The 17746-nt window shown below is 44.0% G+C and overlaps 1 protein-coding gene across 1 annotated transcript in view; it reads right to left on the bottom strand.

Annotated features, from left to right (window-relative positions):
- The window catches only part of LOC118384678 (netrin-1-like), a 44169-nt gene that overhangs the window by 24595 nt on the left and 1828 nt on the right, over positions 1 to 17746 (bottom strand). The window lies entirely within an intron of this gene.

Genomic DNA, 17746 nt, shown 5'->3' with positions numbered 1-17746 from the left:
TGGCCTGGGTAGGCTGTCATTGTAAATGAGAATTTGTTCTTCGCTGACTTGCCCGGTTAGATAAAATATAGGTGGTGCAATCATCTTATCAACAACTGAATTTCTGATTTATTTGTCTATCCCCCATGGTGGAGAGAGAGTGAGCAGAAATCCGCTGTGCTGTAAAACATAAACGATGATCCATCGCAACCCTGACATGTTTATTGGGCTTTTCTCCCCTTTTCTCCATGGGCTCATTTATAACCACGCAAACTCCCGATGTTAAAATCTCTCTCAAATATGTTTTATGTTTTCGAATGTGTCAGGCCAGCCATTTTATTTCTCAATAATCAGAGGATCATTAAAGGTCCTTATCCCAGTGTTGTTGGAGGCTTTCCTTTTCGTGGCTTGTTAAGCTTTCTCTATTAATCAAAACAGGTGGAAAGCTCATAATGTGAGGTAAATGAGGAAATGTTTGAGCCCTTTTCCCAGATTTCCTTGGGAAAAGGGACTGAGCAGTTCCATTCTGGTGAGAAAAAAGAAAATGCTATGGAATAATTGTTAATGATTGTTTTCGTGGAAACACTGAGAAGTCAATGTGAGTTGTTATTTCATACTAATTTCACCAAAGTCCCAAAGTTTGTTCTGGTTGCCAGGTGGCTTTCAGGAGATGGAATTGGGCTGGAGAGGAAAAGGCAGGGTTCCTCCTTCTGCACGCCAGCGTATTGTTATCTTAGGGAACCCAATGAACCTACAGTAACTACGTCCTGAGCCAGATAGAAAATACACCAATCTAACCTGTACGTTTGAACCGTTTGGTTCCAATCACTGTCAGATACAGTTTAATCCAATACATTTGACATAGATTTACATCACATTGATGTCTGTCATTTCTGTCACTTTCACTTAGGTCAGAATTATCAACTTGTCTCCAGATAAGATAACACAGAACTGTCTGGCTTTTCACAATGACTTATTCAGATCAGACAGTTCCAATATGTCTTTCACTGTAACACTATATGCTACAGGCTTGATATGTTGATTTGTCTGTCAGTTGTGAGTGATTGGAGAACAAGACAAAACTTAGAGTCATTAAAGAAACTACTCTTCGGTGAGAAGCCAAACCTAGAATGAAACAGTAAAATAAGCTTGAAAGTCAACCAGGGCTTGTTAATGATCTTTTGGGGGGTAATTTAAAATGGAATGCAGTGTGTATACAGCATGTTAACTTTAAGGGTTTACTGTAATTTATGCAATTCCCTGAGATACGGAGTGGAAACCCTTCTGAAGCTACTGGCCACTGTTTTATTTACTGTTTTCATTGTGATTTAAACATGGACATTGAGGTTGTGGCGTGGAAGTTGCTGTGACCTATAAGCTCATTGAAATGGCGTCTTCTTTGAATCATCTCCATCTGTTGATGGGATGGGTCAAGTCCACCATTTTGGGTTTGATACGTGTTGAGGAAATGTCACTCTTGAAGTTTAAAACATTGTGTTACAGAGCCCAGACTCTGCCATTGTTACATCACAGCGTAATCTAACTTGGGCTTTGGTCTCTGTTTGTTATTGGGCCTCTTAGCTCATTCCATTTCCCACCCGTCTGTGAGGAAACCAGATACCATATCTCAAACTCACAATCCTGAAGAAACCAAGCTCAGAATCTTGGAAAATAAACCATATTGCATAAAGAAAAGGGTTGTGAAAAGAGGGCCAATGATCCCCATCATCTCACCAACCCCATGCACACACATTATATGCATACACAAACACGCACACGTGTATACTCAGTGTTCATCGGCCAAGACATCAGCATGGCAGGGAGGATGTTATCTCTGCCTGTGGGTTTGGACCAGCAGGAGTGGGAGGAAGTAATGCCTGAGGGTTTGGGGTGTGTGGAGTGACCATGACTCCAGGCAAGTGCTGGTTCTCTGCCCAGAGTATATGACAGCCTCCCTGGTTTTCATCCATCTTCTCCAGGACTGGAAGACGTATGAAAGGCTGCGTAATCCTCTGCCTGTGCAGGGTTCCATGCTCCAGGAGCCAACAGAACAGAGATCTGCTCCACACAGCACAGCAGCAGGAGGAGGAGGAGGAATGCGATTGATGAATCCCCAGGTTTTTACTTCTTGCAGCAGATGGAACCCTGGGATATTTACAGTTCTGTGGGGAAGGAGGGGGGTCTGGTAACCATTGTCCTCAAGCCCTCCTGATTATATCCTACTGTTATTTATCCCCCTGGATTTCCCCCTAAATCCACTAAGTGGTTCCTTATTCAGAGAAAGGAAATGGTCACTGGGGTATGGGAGAAAGACATGTTGTGTCGGGGGTGACTGAAATCAATTTAAAAGTACTGAAGACCCTTGGAGAGGCCCAAGCAGAAGTTATTTGGACAAATAAATAAAAGTGGGAACAACTCCATTTCCTTATCACGGTGGTGATTGGGTCTGCTGTTTGTTTGTTTTACAATGTTCTGGAGAGAAGTCATTCTGAGAAGTGGTTTTTAATGTGGAGGACGAGAAGAGTCACTGAAGTCGTTCTGGAGTGAAGTGGTTTTTAATGTGGAGGACGAGAAGAGTCACTGAAGTCGTTCTGGAGAGAAGTGTTTTTTAATGTGGAGGACGAGAAGAGTCACTGAAGTCGTTCTGAGAAGTGGTTTTTAATGTGGAGGACGAGAAGAGTCACTGAAGTCGTTCTGAGAAGTGGTTTTTAATGAGGAGGACGAGAAGAGTCACTGAAGTCGTTCTGGAGAGAAGTGGTTTTTAATGTGGAGGACGAGAAGAGTCACTGAAGTCGTTCTGAGAAGTGGTTTTTAATGAGGAGGACGAGAAGAGTCACTGAAGTCGTTCTGGAGTGAGGACGAGAAGAGTCACTGAAGTCGTTCTGAGAAGTGGTTTTTAATGAGGAGGACGAGAAGAGTCACTGAAGTCGTTCTGGAGAGAAGTGGTTTTTAATGTGGAGGACGAGAAGAGTCACTGAAGTCGTTCTGAGAAGTGGTTTTTAATGTGGAGGACGAGAAGAGTCACTGAAGTCGTTCTGAGAAGTGGTTTTTAATGAGGAGGACGAGAAGAGTCACTGAAGTCGTTCTGGAGAGAAGTGTTTTTAATGTGGAGGACGAGAAGAGTCACTGAAGTCGTTCTGGAGAGAAGTGGTTTTTAATGTGGAGGACGAGAAGAGTCACTGAAGTCGTTCTGGAGTGAAGTGGTTTTTAATGTGGAGGACGAGAAGAGTCACTGAAGTCGTTCTGGAGAGAAGTGGTTTTTAATGAGGAGGACGAGAAGAGTCACTGAAGTCGTTCTGGAGAGAAGTGGTTTTTAATGAGGAGGACGAGAAGAGTCACTGAAGTCTGGAGAGAAGTGTTTTTAATGGAGGACGAGAAGAGTCACTGAAGTCGTTCTGAGAAGTGGTTTTTTTTAATGAGTGGAGGACGAGAAGAGTCACTGAAGTCGTTCTGAGAAGTGGTTTTTAATGAGGAGGACGAGAAGAGGAGTCGTTCTGGAGAAGTGGTTTTTAATGTGGAGGACGAGAAGAGTCACTGAAGTCGTTCTGAGAAGTGGTTTTTAATGAGGAGGACGAGAAGAGTCACTGAAGTCGTTCTGGAGAGAAGTGTTTTTAATGTGGAGGATGAGAAGAGTCACTGAAGTCGTTGAGAAGAGTCACAGAAGTCGTTCTGGAGAAGTGGTTTTTAATGTGGAGGACGAGAAGAGTCACTGAAGTCGTTCTGAGAAGTGGTTTTTAATGTGGAGGACGAGAAGAGTCACTGAAGTCATTCTGAGAAGTGGTTTTTAATGTGGAGGACGAGAAGAGTCACTGAAGTCGTTCTGGAGAAGTGGTTTTAATGAGGAGGGAGAAGAGTCACTGAAGTCATTCTGAGAAGTGGACGAGAAGAGTCACTGAGTCTGGAGAGAAGTGTTTTTAATGTGGAGGACGAGCAGAGTCACTGAAGTCGTTCTGAGAAGTGGTTTTTAATGTGGAGGACGAGAAGAGTCACTGAAGTCGTTCTGAGAAGTGGTTTTTTGGAGGATGAGAAGAGTCACTGAAGTCGTTCTGAGAAGTGTGAAGCGTTGCTGAAGTCGTTCTGGAGAGAAGTGGTTTTTAATGTGGAGGACGAGAAGAGTCACTGAAGTCGTTCTGAGAAGTGGTTTTTAATGTGGAGGACGAGAAGAGTCACTGAAGTCGTTCTGAGAAGTGGTTTTTAATGTGGAGGACGAGAAGAGTCACTGAAGTCGTTCTGAGAAGTGGTTTTTAATGTGGAGGACGAGAAGAGTCACTGAAGTCGTTCTGAGAAGTGGTTTTTAATGTGGAGGACGAGAAGAGTCACTGAAGTCGTTCTGAGAAGTGGTTTTTAATGTGGAGGACGAGAAGAGTCACGTTCTGAAGTGGTTCTGAGAAGTGGTTTTTAATGTGGAGGACGAGAAGAGTCACTGAAGTCGTTCTGAGAAGTGGTTTTTAATGTGGAGGACGAGAAGAGTCACTGAAGTCGTTCTGAGAAGTGGTTTTTAATGTGGAGGACGAGAAGAGTCACTGAAGTCGTTCTGAGAAGTGGTTTTTAATGTGGAGGACGAGAAGAGTCACTGAAGTCGTTCTGAGAAGTGGTTTTTAATGTGGAGGACGAGAAGAGTCACTGAAGTCGTTCTGAGAAGTGGTTTTTAATGTGGAGGACGAGAAGAGTCCAGCTGAAATTAATTGAGTGTTGATACAACACTACCATTCAACAGTATGGATCAGTCAAAATCTTCAATCAGTCAAACATTTTTACTTCGACTTGTTGGTCCAGTTTGTTGGTGTAAAAGCAAACAGTTGCTGGAAAACTCCTTAGCTCTGACGCAAACGACATGGTGAAAATGAAAATCCTCCTGCTGACTGTCTCAGATTCTAATGAGTCAAGCCTTCGTTCAGCCATAATAGAGCTAGTTTCCATTTGTTGTTTTTGTCTTTTAGTTTAAAAGGTCCTGTATCCACATAACAACAAGGAGGATGGCATCACCCAAGAGCCGTTAGCTCGGCTTCTACTGGGAGTTTCTATCCACATAACAACAAGGAGGATGGCATCACCCAAGAGCCGTTAGCACGGCTTCTACTGGGAGTTTCTATCCACATAACAACAAGGAGGATGGCATCACCCAAGAGCCGTTAGCTCGGCTTCTACTGGGAGTTTCTATCCACATAACAACAAGGAGGATGGCATCACCCAAGAGCCGTTAGCTCGGCTTCTACTGGGAGTTTCTATCCACATAACAACAAGGAGGATGGCATCACCCAAGAGCCGTTAGCTCGGCTTCTACTGGGAGTTTCTATCCACATAACAACAAGGAGGATGGCATCACCCAAGAGCCGTTAGCTCGGCTTCTACTGGGAGTTTCTATCCACATAACAACAAGGAGGATGGCATCACCCAAGAGCCGTTAGCTCGGCTTCTACTGGGAGTTTCTATCCACATAACAACAAGGAGGATGGCATCACCCAAGAGCCGTTAGCTCGGCTTCTACTGGGAGTTTCTATCCACATAACAACAAGGAGGATGGCATCACCCAAGAGCCGTTAGCTCGGCTTCTACTGGGAGTTTCTATTCACATAACAACAAGGAGGATGGCATCACCCAAGGGCCGTTAGCTCGGCTTCTACTGGGAGTTTCTATTCACATAACAACAAGGAGGATGGCATCACCCAAGGGCCGTTAGCACGGCTTCTACTGGGAGTTTCTATTCACATAACAACAAGGAGGATGGCATCACCCAAGGGCCGTTAGCTCGGCTTCTACTGGGAGTTTCTATTCACATAACAACAAGGAGGATGGCATCACCCAAGGGCCGTTAGCTCGGCTTCTACTGGGAGTTTCTATTCATATAACAACAAGGAGGATGGCATCACCCAAGGGCCGTTAGCTCGGCTTCTACTGGGAGTTTCTATCCACATAACAACAAGGAGGATGGCATCACCCAAGAGCCGTTAGCTCGGCTTCTACTGGGAGTTTCTATCCACATAACAACAAGGAGGATGGCATCACCCAAGGGCCGTTAGCTCGGCTTCTACTGGGAGTTTCTATCCACATAACAACAAGGAGGATGGCATCACCCAAGAGCCGTTAGCTCGGCTTCTACTGGGAGTTTCTATCCACATAACAACAAGGAGGATGGCATCACCCAAGAGCCGTTAGCTCGGCTTCTACTGGGAGTTTCTATCCACATAACAACAAGGAGGATGGCATCACCCAAGAGCCGTTAGCTCGGCTTCTACTGGGAGTTTCTATCCACATAACAACAAGGAGGATGGCATCACCCAAGAGCCGTTAGCACGGCTTCTACTGGGAGTTTCACAATGCTGAGGTAATAGGGTAATTGCGATAACCAGCCATGCCATTGCACAGGGAAGTGTGTGTGTGTGTGTGTGTGTGTGTGTGTGTGTGTGTGTGTGTGTGTGTGTGTGTGTGTGTGTGTGTGTGTGTGTGTGTGTGTGTGTGTGTGTGGGCAGGGGGTGGTAACGTCCCAGTACTGGCTGTGTTGGGTGGCAGCACAGTGGGGGAGCTGGTGGTGGGTCTGTAACTGAGCGGTAGAGCGCGGAGCGTGTCATTTCACTGGGCCATTAATCATTCCCAGACTCTCCAGCTCCAGCGCCGCGTAGGGGCTCCATGCGCTCACACTCAAGCTAGGTGGTCCTGTCGCCACTGCCGTAGCAGCCCAGACGGGCAGAGGGTGGCGGAGGTTAAACCCATGTAGGTTAAACACGCAAACACACACACACATCAGCTTCCAATGCCTACGTCAACAGATACATCCAAACAACACACACAGATCAACAAACTAATACACATTCATTCCATCACACACGGTGTAACACACTATTTAATCCCTCTCCATCCTCCACATCCCCCTGTTCTCTACTTTGGAATTACAAGACTGCAGATTTTATTCTGGGGGACAGTTTATATGCATACACAGGATGGATATATAGTAGACAGACTCCCAGCTCTACCTGTGTGCTTCCCTCTCCTCTGTTGACCATTGAGAACCCTTGTATATTTAAGCCTGTATTTATTTAAGCCACCCCCCAGCATCACTAATGTACCTCAGCATAGTTACCCCATAGAGACAATGAGGTCACAGATTAGCAACGTGTGCGGCTGTTCCATTTAGTTGCCAGACCCACCTTTCTCTGTTTTCACTGTGAGATCTCTCAATTGTCCAGGTCGCAGTTGCAAATGAGAACTTGTTCTCAACTAGCCTACCTGGTTAAATAAAGGTGAAATAAAAAATAAAAAATTGTACAGTCTCTACAATGTCCTCTTGACTTGTGATACAGCACCTCAAGCATTCATAATATGACCTGTGATATGTATAAGGAAACACTTGTCAGCAGTTATCACGTATTAGTAACACATTGACTGTTTCAGGTCCTGAAGAGAGGACAGTGCCCACCCAGATAAACAGAGACTGGACCTGTATGTCCTCTGACACACTGAAGCAGTGTGAAATGACCCCTCATGGTCCTCTGACATCAGAGTCAAGAGAAAAGGAATCCTAAACCAAAGCTACCATTTCCTTCCAACTGTTGAGGGCCATCACTCCAAACCGCCGTCCACAACATAGCCATAGAATACTTTCTCTATTGTCTTAAAAGGCAGAGTAAAGCCTCTTTGGCTCTACGTTCATGTCTGTCTTGAATTATAAGCTCAACAAAACAAAATCCCCAAAAACATGAAGCATTTGCCCAGAGGACACTGGATTCCACCAGAGCTTGGATTTTGAGATCTCAAAAATATACGTCTTTGTTTTTTAGTCTCCCTGTATACAGTGAAACCTCCCAGCTCACCACAGCCACACAGGCTGATGTGCCAAAAGGACTGTCCTGCAGGCCCACCATATGGAGATACACTGTAGTTTCCACTTCAGTTACGGAACAGAATTAGTCTGGGGATGTTTTGGAATGAGTAACAGCCCAAATGTACTGCTATTCATTACCTTGTTAGCATAGAGGTTCATCGTTTGGACTTTTAGAACTCCTGATATTGACCGCAGATTCTTTTATTTTCTTAAGACTGCAAATTTGACGTTGTTTTTTTATATACAGTATGTGTCTCTACAAACACGCAGACCGTACTTTTTCCTTGAAGAGGCCAAATGATATGACCTAATGATATGATTTTAGTCTAAGTGCAGTCTAACTGACCTTCTATTCCCCGTGGGGCGTTTAAAGGTGTCTGAGTTTTCATCTGTCTGTTGAGAGACTCCCAATACTGACCTGGCTGTAACCCACCTGCTTCCGATTAACTGCTCAAAAAGCTCCCCTGCTGAATGTACTAGTTTTCATTTTTGTGTTTTATTTTGTTGGTTATTTTTCTCTTTAAAAACATTTATTTGACAGAGATTACTTTTTAGGTCTGCATGGCAAATTTCCTATTGCTTGGTACCCATAACTGAATGTTGCATACTTTCAGCCCATGAGACCTTTCTTTGTTAGCTATGTTCATGAATAAATACTGTATTCTATGAAAACAAGTAACTATCCATACAAAACAAGTAACTATCCATACAAAACAAGTAACTATCCATACAAAACAAGTAACTATCCATACAAAACAAGTAACTATCCATACAAAACAAGTAACTCAATAAAGTGAAAGCATTTCAGTGGTTATTTGCTCTAATATACTTTCACTTAATATGCTACATTCTTTAACCAACAAAATATTTGCTAAAACAGACAAAATAATGGTTATTAACAAAATCGAAATAACAATCATATAAAACTATTCTAAATAAGGATTAATAACTCGAAAAATCCAAACCTACAAACAGGTCACCAAATCCAGATGGACCTAACCCCTGGCAGTAGATGATGGCTGCTTGGGGCCGAAGAGTTCCTCTACAAGAACATCTATGACATCATCTTTTCAAGAAGTTATTTTTCCTGTCACATGGGCTACAAAGGAAGCGGAATGAGACCCAGATGGTGGGCAGCCCCGGCCTCGACCCACCCAGCCTGGCAGCCCAGGGGAAGACAGCCCCGGCCTCGACCCAGCCTGGCAGCCCAGGGGAAGACAGCCCCGGCCTCGACCCAGCCTGGCAGCCCAGGGGAAGACAGCCCCGGCCTCGACCCAGCCTGGCAGCCCAGGGAAAGACAGCCCCGGCCTCGACCCAGCCTGGCAGCCCAGGGGAAGACAGCCGGACTGGAGTCAGCAGAAACAATGTCAATGGTCCCAGTCAGCCACATGGAAAAAGAACTGAGCTGTCAATGTCAATGGTCCCAGTCAGCCACATGGAGAAAGAACTGAGCTGTCAATGTCAATGGTCCCAGTCAGCCACATGGAGAAAGAACTGAGCTGTCAATGTCAATGGTCCCAGTCAGCCACATGGAGAAAGAACAGGCCTGCAGAGAGACTCACTGAGCTGCTGAAGGCCTCGTCAACATGGGGTCAAAGCATGGGATTTGTTAGAGCCTGTCTCCTCTTCACTTTTTACCAGACAGGTGGGATAGCTCAACCAGAGATATCACAGTTTAAACAAAGCTCTGTGTTCTATAACAGGGTCTTTTGACTGAACAACCTCTGCAGTAGAACATGAACTTCTACTTTAAAATGCTCTCTCCAAACGGTTCCCTTTGAGACATAGTGAACGCAATCCAGTGGGCTTTCGGGGTGATTTAAGAGCTCACATGAAGATTCAGCACACTTTGACACTATTTTTAGTGTTGGTCCAACACAAGTATGTGCTGGACCGCCCGGGAGGAGAGCCTGTGGGATATTGATATAATCACATCTAATTCAACATCCCTGTAGGTGGCAGACGTGTCAGTCCAAACCAAAACATGACTTCTGTTTCTGTTCGATAGGTGCCAAATACTTTCAACAGTGTACAAAACATGCTGATAACAATTAGAGGGAAAAGAGCATATTGTGAGAGAGTGTGGCTGTTTCATAGGTTTGTCACAAAGGGAATACAGGTGCATGCCATGCGTCGTTTGTATCCTCTTTCAATCTACATGTAAATTCCCTTTTGTCCTTTCTGTAATATGTACTATAAACCAGGGGGTTGGACAGTTTCTTTTCAATTGCTTTCTCTCTCTGGTTCTTTGTGACAGGCTCTTTGTTATGTTGATAGTTTAGGGGGGTTAGACACATGCAGAGATCTGTGTAAGGCAACAGGTCAAACATGGCGGAGGAGCCAGTGGCAAGTGACTGATACTACCCCTCTGCCAGAGAATCCCAGCTCAGAGAGAAAAGAAGGCCATGCTGAATTACCAGGCCTTGGCAGGAACTTTCCAACTCTCCCTCTACATCAGTGGGCCAACAGCCTATAACATACATTAAAGAGGAGAACATGAAATCAATAACTAGGCTTGGATGCGCAAATGCTCCACAACTGTAAAAGCCCGGTAAGGTCAAAGCCCCATCTCAATGAAATAATAGCGTTGCATTTAACCTCTGTTCAAAACAAAGTTCAAATTGAACAAGTTCAGAATTACACCTATGAGTGACTAAGGCTACCATTTTCAACTAGCCTCAAAAGCCACTTGGCAGGCAAGTCTTTCCCACAGTTTCCTTCACACCCCATCAGTCAACGAAGTGAGGAGAGTAGGTCTGACGCGAAAGGGTCAATGCTACGCTGTGCATGGTTGGAATACAAAGTAGCTGGGATGAATTTAAGAGATGTGCCTCTTCTGGAAGAGAAAACCTGATGGTCAGGGGAGGAGCCAATTCTCTGTGTTTATTTATCTCCTTCATTTATCTCTTCAATGATAAACCAATCACTGGCCTTTGTGGGTGTGGTGGCAACAGATGAAGCTGAACATTGAGATGTATTTTCTCATATTAAATGTATTTTTTCAAATGTATTTTCTATTAGATGTATTTTCTCAATTAAAGGCAAATCCAACCAGGAAGATTTGAATTTGGTTTAAATTAACTAACTTGCTTTGCATGCCACACATCATTGGATGGGAATGCAATGAGAGGGTAACGGCTGCCAATAAGAATGCATTTCCACTAAATATGATGGCCTCCCCGCATGCAAAGCCATGGGAAATGGATATTGTTTTACTTCCCCAGTGCAGCACCTGCAGTGTAGCCAACTACTCTCCCATATCCACATATCTCTCTTTCTTGCCACTTCTCTCTTTCCACCTCTCTCTCTCCATCTCCCGGTCTCTCCATCACTATCTGTCTTTCGTTCTAGCTCTCTCTCTCTCTCTTTCTCTCTCTCTCTCAACTTCTCTCTCGCTATCCACCACTCTCTGTCTCTCCATCTCTCTCTGTCTCTCCACCTCTCTCTCTCCACTTCTTTCTCTCTCCACTTCTCTCTGTTTCTCCACCTTTCTCTGTTTCTCCACCTCTTTCTGTCTCTCCACTTTGCTCTCTCTCTACTTATCTCTCGCTCTCCACCTATCTCTCTGTCTCTGCTTCTCTCTCTCTCCACTTCCCTCTGTCTCACCACCTCTCTCTCTGTCTCTCAACTTCTCTGTCTTTCCACTTCTCTCTGTCTCCATTTCTCTCTCTCTCTCTCTCCACCTATCTCTGTCTCTTCACTTCTCTCTCTCTCCACTTCCCTTTGTCTCTACACTTCTCTCTCTCCACCTATCTCTGTGTCTATCCACCTCTCTCTCTCTCTCTCCGCCTCTCCGTCTCTCCAATTCTCTCTCTCTCCACCTCTCTCTCTGTCTCTTCACTTCTCTCTCTCTCCACTTCCCTTTGTCTCTACACTTCTCTCTCTCCACCTCTCTCCACCTCTCTCTCTCTCTGTCTCTCCACTTCTCGCTCTCCCCACTTCTCTCTGTCTCCACTGCTCTCTCTCTCTCTCTGTCTCTCCACTTCTCTCTCTGTCTTTCAACCTCTCTCTCTGTATCTCCACCGCTCTCTTTCACTTTCAATAGTACTCAAAGTCAGGGGCCAACCGGAATCCCAGAAAGATCATTAGCAGCAGCCATTCTGAGCCCCTTTAGCCAGACCACTGAGCTGGGCTGTAGCCCAGTGAATAACAGCCTCCCTCGCCCATTCCACACAACGAGGTGTCAAGCCACCCTTATTATTCCCTTCCCTTCCCTTGGACTGCGTGCTTATTCTGCCTGTTCTGACGCTTTATCTAATGACACTGCTGACATAGAAAGTGAGGTGGTGAAAGGGGCCTCATTCTGACAGCATGATGGATGCCACAAGTGACAACCTTTTGTTTCAGTAAAACACACTGACATGCCGGCCCTGCACAAGCTAAATGCAGAGGGCAAAGGGGAACAACTTGTTCACTTGTTCTGTGTCATTGAACAAACAATGGCTGTGCCAGAACTTGTTTCTTTTCCAGGTTTTGTTTCACTGTAGATGAGGTTTGTTCTGTGTGGTTCTGTTTATATGCTGTGTGGTACGGTTGATACAAGCACCCAGATCTGTTGAAAAATGTACTCTACTGATGGATTTAAACTTAGTTCTGGTTTCAAAGTACCTCGTGTTTTGTCGCTCTCTGAATAGTTGACTTGGCCCAAAGTGGAGGTTTATTCTCTATGTGCCAAAAATATCAATAAAACCACCTTAGTCACCCATCCAATCTGGTAAAAGCACCTGCTTATGGCAACACAACATAACTCTGGTCCTTCTGTGGCTCAGTTGGTAGAGCTGCGCTTGTCAGAAACACAGGGTAGTGGGTCTGATTCCCGGGACCATGTTTCCTTCCTATTGAACTGCTAGAATGTATGCACACATAACTCTGCGGTCTGTCTCTAGGGGCAAGTTTCCTTCTATTGAACTGCTACTACAGTGAAACACAACATAACTCTGCAGTCTGTCTCTACGTTTCCTATTGAACTGCTACTACAGTCAGAAACACAACATAACTCTGCAGTCTGTCTCTGCAGGGGCAACGTTTTTCCTATTGAACTTACTATAGTCAGAAACACAACATAACTCTGCGGTCTGTCTCTGCAGGGGCAATGTTTCCTTCCTATTGAACTGCTACTACAGTCGGAAACACAACATAACTCTGCGGTCTGTCTCTGCAGGGGCAATGTTTCCTTCCTATTGAACTGCTACTACAGTCAGAAACACAACATAACTCTGCGGTCTGTCTCTGCAGGGGCAATGTTTCCTTCCTATTGAACTGCTACTACAGTCAGAAACACAACATAACTCTGCAGTCTGTCTCTGCAGGGGCAATGTTTCCTTCCTATTGAACTGCTACTACAGTCAGAAACACAACATAACTCTGCGGTCTGTCTCTGCAGGGGCAATGTTTCCTTCCTATTGAACTGCTACTACAGTCAGAAACACAACATAACTCTGCGGTCTGTCTCTGCAGGGGCAATGTTTCCTTCCTATTGAACTGCTACTACAGTCAGAAACACAACATAACTCTGCAGTCTGTCTCTGCAGGGGCAACGTTTCCTATTGAACTGCTACTACAGTCAGAAACACAACATAACTCTGCAGTCTGTCTCTGCAGGGGCAACGTTTCCTATTGAACTGCTACTACAGTCAGAAACACAACATTCTGCAGTCTTCCTATTGAACTGCTACTACAGTCAGAAACACAACATAACTCTGCAGTCTGTCTCTGCAGGGGCAACGTTTCCTATTGAACTGCTACTACAGTCAGAAACACAACATAACTCTGCAGTCTGTCTCTGCAGGGGCAACGTTTCCTATTGAACTGCTACTACAGTCAGAAACACAACATAACTCTGCAGTCTGTCTCTGCAGGGGCAATGTTTCCTTCCTATTGAACTGCTACTACAGTCAGAAACACAACATAACTCTGCAGTCTGTCTCTGCAGGGGCAACGCTTCCTATTGAACTGCTACTACAGTCAGAAACACAACATAACTCTGCAGTCTGTCTCTGCAGGGGCAACGTTTCCTATTGAACTGCTACTATAGTCAGAAACACAACATAACTCTGCAGTCTGTCTCTGCAGGGGCAATGTTTTCTTCCTATTGAACTGCTACTAGTCAGAAACACAACATAACTCTGCAGTCTGTCTCTGCAGGGGCAACGTTTCCTATTGAACTGCTACTACAGTCAGAAACACAACATAACTCTGCAGTCTGTCTCTGCAGGGGCAATGTTTCCTTCCTATTGAACTGCTACTACAGTCAGAAACACAACATAACTCTGCGGTCTGTCTCTGCAGGGGCAATGTTTCCTTCCTATTGAACTGCTACTACAGTCAGAAACACAACATAACTCTGCGGTCTGTCTCTGCAGGGGCAATGTTTCCTTCCTATTGAACTGCTACTACAGTCGGAAACACAACATAACTCTGCGGTCTGTCTCTGCAGGGGCAATGTTTCCTTCCTATTGAACTGCTACTACAGTCAGAAACACAACATAACTCTGCGGTCTGTCTCTGCAGGGGCAATGTTTCCTTCCTATTGAACTGCTACTACAGTCAGAAACACAACATAACTCTGCGGTCTGTCTCTGCAGGGGCAATGTTTCCTTCCTATTGAACTGCTACTACAGTCAGAAACACAACATAACTCTGCGGTCTGTCTCTGCAGGGGCAATGTTTCCTTCCTATTGAACTGCTACTACAGTCAGAAACACAACATAACTCTGCGGTCTGTCTCTGCAGGGGCAATGTTTCCTTCCTATTGAACTGCTACTACAGTCAGAAACACAACATAACTCTGCGGTCTGTCTCTGCAGGGGCAATGTTTCCTTCCTATTGAACTGCTACTACAGTCAGAAACACAACATAACTCTGCGGTCTGTCTCTGCAGGGGCAATGTTTCCTTCCTATTGAACTGCTACTACAGTCAGAAACACAACATAACTCTGCGGTCTGTCTCTGCAGGGGCAATGTTTCCTTCCTATTGAACTGCTACTACAGTCAGAAACACAACATAACTCTGCGGTCTGTCTCTGCAGGGGCAATGTTTCCTTCCTATTGAACTGCTACTACAGTCAGAAACACAACATAACTCTGCGGTCTGTCTCTGCAGGGGCAATGTTTCCTTCCTATTGAACTGCTACTACAGTCAGAAACACAACATAACTCTGCGGTCTGTCTCTGCAGGGGCAATGTTTCCTTCCTATTGAACTGCTACTACAGTCAGAAACACAACATAACTCTGCAGTCTGTCTCTGCAGGGGCAATGTTTTCTTCCTATTGAACTGCTACTACAGTCAGAAACACAACATAACTCTGCAGTCTGTCTCTGCAGGGGCAATGTTTCCTTCCTATTGAACTGCTACTACAGTCAGAAACACAACATAACTCTGCGGTCTGTCTCTGCAGGGGCAATGTTTCCTTCCTATTGAACTGCTACTACAGTCAGAAACACAACATAACTCTGCAGTCTGTCTCTGCAGGGGCAATGTTTCCTTCCTATTGAACTGCTACTACAGTCAGAAACACAATATAACTCTGCGGTCTGTCTCTGCAGGGGCAATGTTTCCTTCCTATTGAACTGCTACTACAGTCAGAAACACAACATAACTCTGCGGTCTGTCTCTGCAGGGGCAATGTTTCCTTCCTATTGAACTGCTACTACAGTCAGAAACACAACATAACTCTGCGGTCTGTCTCTGCAGGGGCAATGTTTCCTTCCTATTGAACTGCTACTACAGTCAGAAACACAACATAACTCTGCAGTCTGTCTCTGCAGGGGCAACGTTTCCTATTGAACTGCTACTACAGTCAGAAACACAACATAACTCTGCAGTCTGTCTCTGCAGGGGCAATGTTTCCTTCCTATTGAACTGCTACTACAGTCAGAAACACAACATAACTCTGCGGTCTGTCTCTGCAGGGGCAATGTTCCCTTCCTATTGAACTGCTACTACAGTCAGAAACACAACATAACTCTGCAGTCTGTCTCTGCAGGGGCAATGTTTCCTTCCTATTGAACTGCTACTACAGTCGGAAACACAACATAACTCTGCAGTCTGTCTCTGCAGGGGCAATGTTTCCTTCCTATTGAACTGCTACTACAGTCAGAAACACAATATAACTCTGCGGTCTGTCTCTGCAGGGGCAATGTTTCCTTCCTATTGAACTGCTACTACAGTCAGAAACACAACATAACTCTGCGGTCTGTCTCTGCAGGGGCAATGTTTCCTTCCTATTGAACTGCTACTACAGTCGGAAACACAACATAACTCTGCAGTCTGTCTCTGCAGGGGCAATGTTTCCTTCCTATTGAACTGCTACTACAGTCAGAAACACAACATAACTCTGCGGTCTGTCTCTGCAGGGGCAATGTTTCCTTCCTATTGAACTGCTACTACAGTCAGAAACACAACATAACTCTGCGGTCTGTCTCTGCAGGGGCAATGTTTCCTTCATAATTGAACTGCTCTACAGTCAGAAACACAACATAAGGTCTGTCTCTGCAGGGGCAATGTTTCCTTCCTATTGAACTGCTACTACAGTCAGAAACACAACATAACTCTGCGGTCTGTCTCTGCAGCGGCAATGTTTCCAATTGAACTGCTACTACAGTCGGAAACACAACATAACTCTGCGGTCTGTCTCTGCAGGGGCAATGTTTCCTTCCTATTGAACTGCTACTACAGTCGGAAACACAACATAACTCTGCGGTCTGTCTCTGCAGGGGCAATGTTTCCTTCCTATTGAACTGCTACTACAGTCGGAAACACTGCTCAAAATGCAATTACGCACTTGGGCACCCGTACGTCCTTTGGAGAAATAACTTCCTGCCTTTTCTTTCATGGATTATTTCTAAGAGTAAAATATAAACCTAGTTAAAGCATTTAGACTAAAAAGTAATCATCTGTTTTTCATGTCCTCCAAGATGGATAGTACGCCAAGATTACATGTTTATAAATGTATTTATATTTACTTGTTAGGTTGTTGTTGTTATTTTTTTGGGGGGGGGGGGTTCCATTTGTTGATATCAATATCTAACAATTTTACTCTCCGATGATTTATGTGGTTACATACTTCAAACAAACATCTATGATGTGTTGTTCTAAACAGTACAATATGTCATTGTCATGGTTGGTGTCAACTCATTCAATTCATGAGATGAAATACTATTCAATTCATGAATTGAAAATTGTCCATTATTTTTAAAGGAGGGTGAAGTTCATTAATTCAGTGATTTAAATGTTCATTAATCCAAGGCGAGTCAACGTTGATGAGTATTACAATGCATTTTGATATAAGTGTAAAATATTGTATCATAAAACAACGTTTAAAAAAATGTAATTAGGCCAACACATTGTGGTTATATTTTTCCTAAAAATCTGTATTTTGGTTTTGATTTACGTTTTGCATAAATCATTGCAATGTGTAGCTAATCAGCGTTTGGTTTTATGTGGGTAATTGTTAGTCAATTAAACTGACTATGCCATTCCATTTTGGTGGTTTGGGTGATAAAAACAAAGTTTGGAACACGGACCAGGCCTCACTTTATTAAATCCAAATCATTCAATTAAATAATTTTCAACAAAATCCATTTTTTACATTAACACAATAAGTTGGTTATTGGCGAAAACATTTGCTATACATTATGCTGACTTTTTCAAATTGGTTGATATACCTTCATTAATTCCCCTCCTCACAATTACTGTGGTTTTCTCATTTTGAATCGTTATCAGATAGGGCATATTTGAACAGGGTAATGCATTTACTGATGTAATTTACGAATGCATGGTGGAGTTAGTTTTATTTGACACAATTAAACGATTTAAAAATAACTAATTAGCCAAAAACAATCGGAGGTTTACAAAGCCTAATTCATATTGGATCAATGTGAGATGCTTAAATTGAATTTGAATTTAAGAACTGAATAATGAACAAATCAGGTCTGCATTAGACTAT

Source organism: Oncorhynchus keta, chromosome 5 (genome assembly GCF_023373465.1).
Source record: "Oncorhynchus keta strain PuntledgeMale-10-30-2019 chromosome 5, Oket_V2, whole genome shotgun sequence".
Taxonomy (NCBI): domain Eukaryota; kingdom Metazoa; phylum Chordata; class Actinopteri; order Salmoniformes; family Salmonidae; genus Oncorhynchus; species Oncorhynchus keta.
The sequence above is the reverse complement of the archived record's forward strand: the minus strand, read 5'-3'. Positions and strand labels throughout refer to the sequence as shown.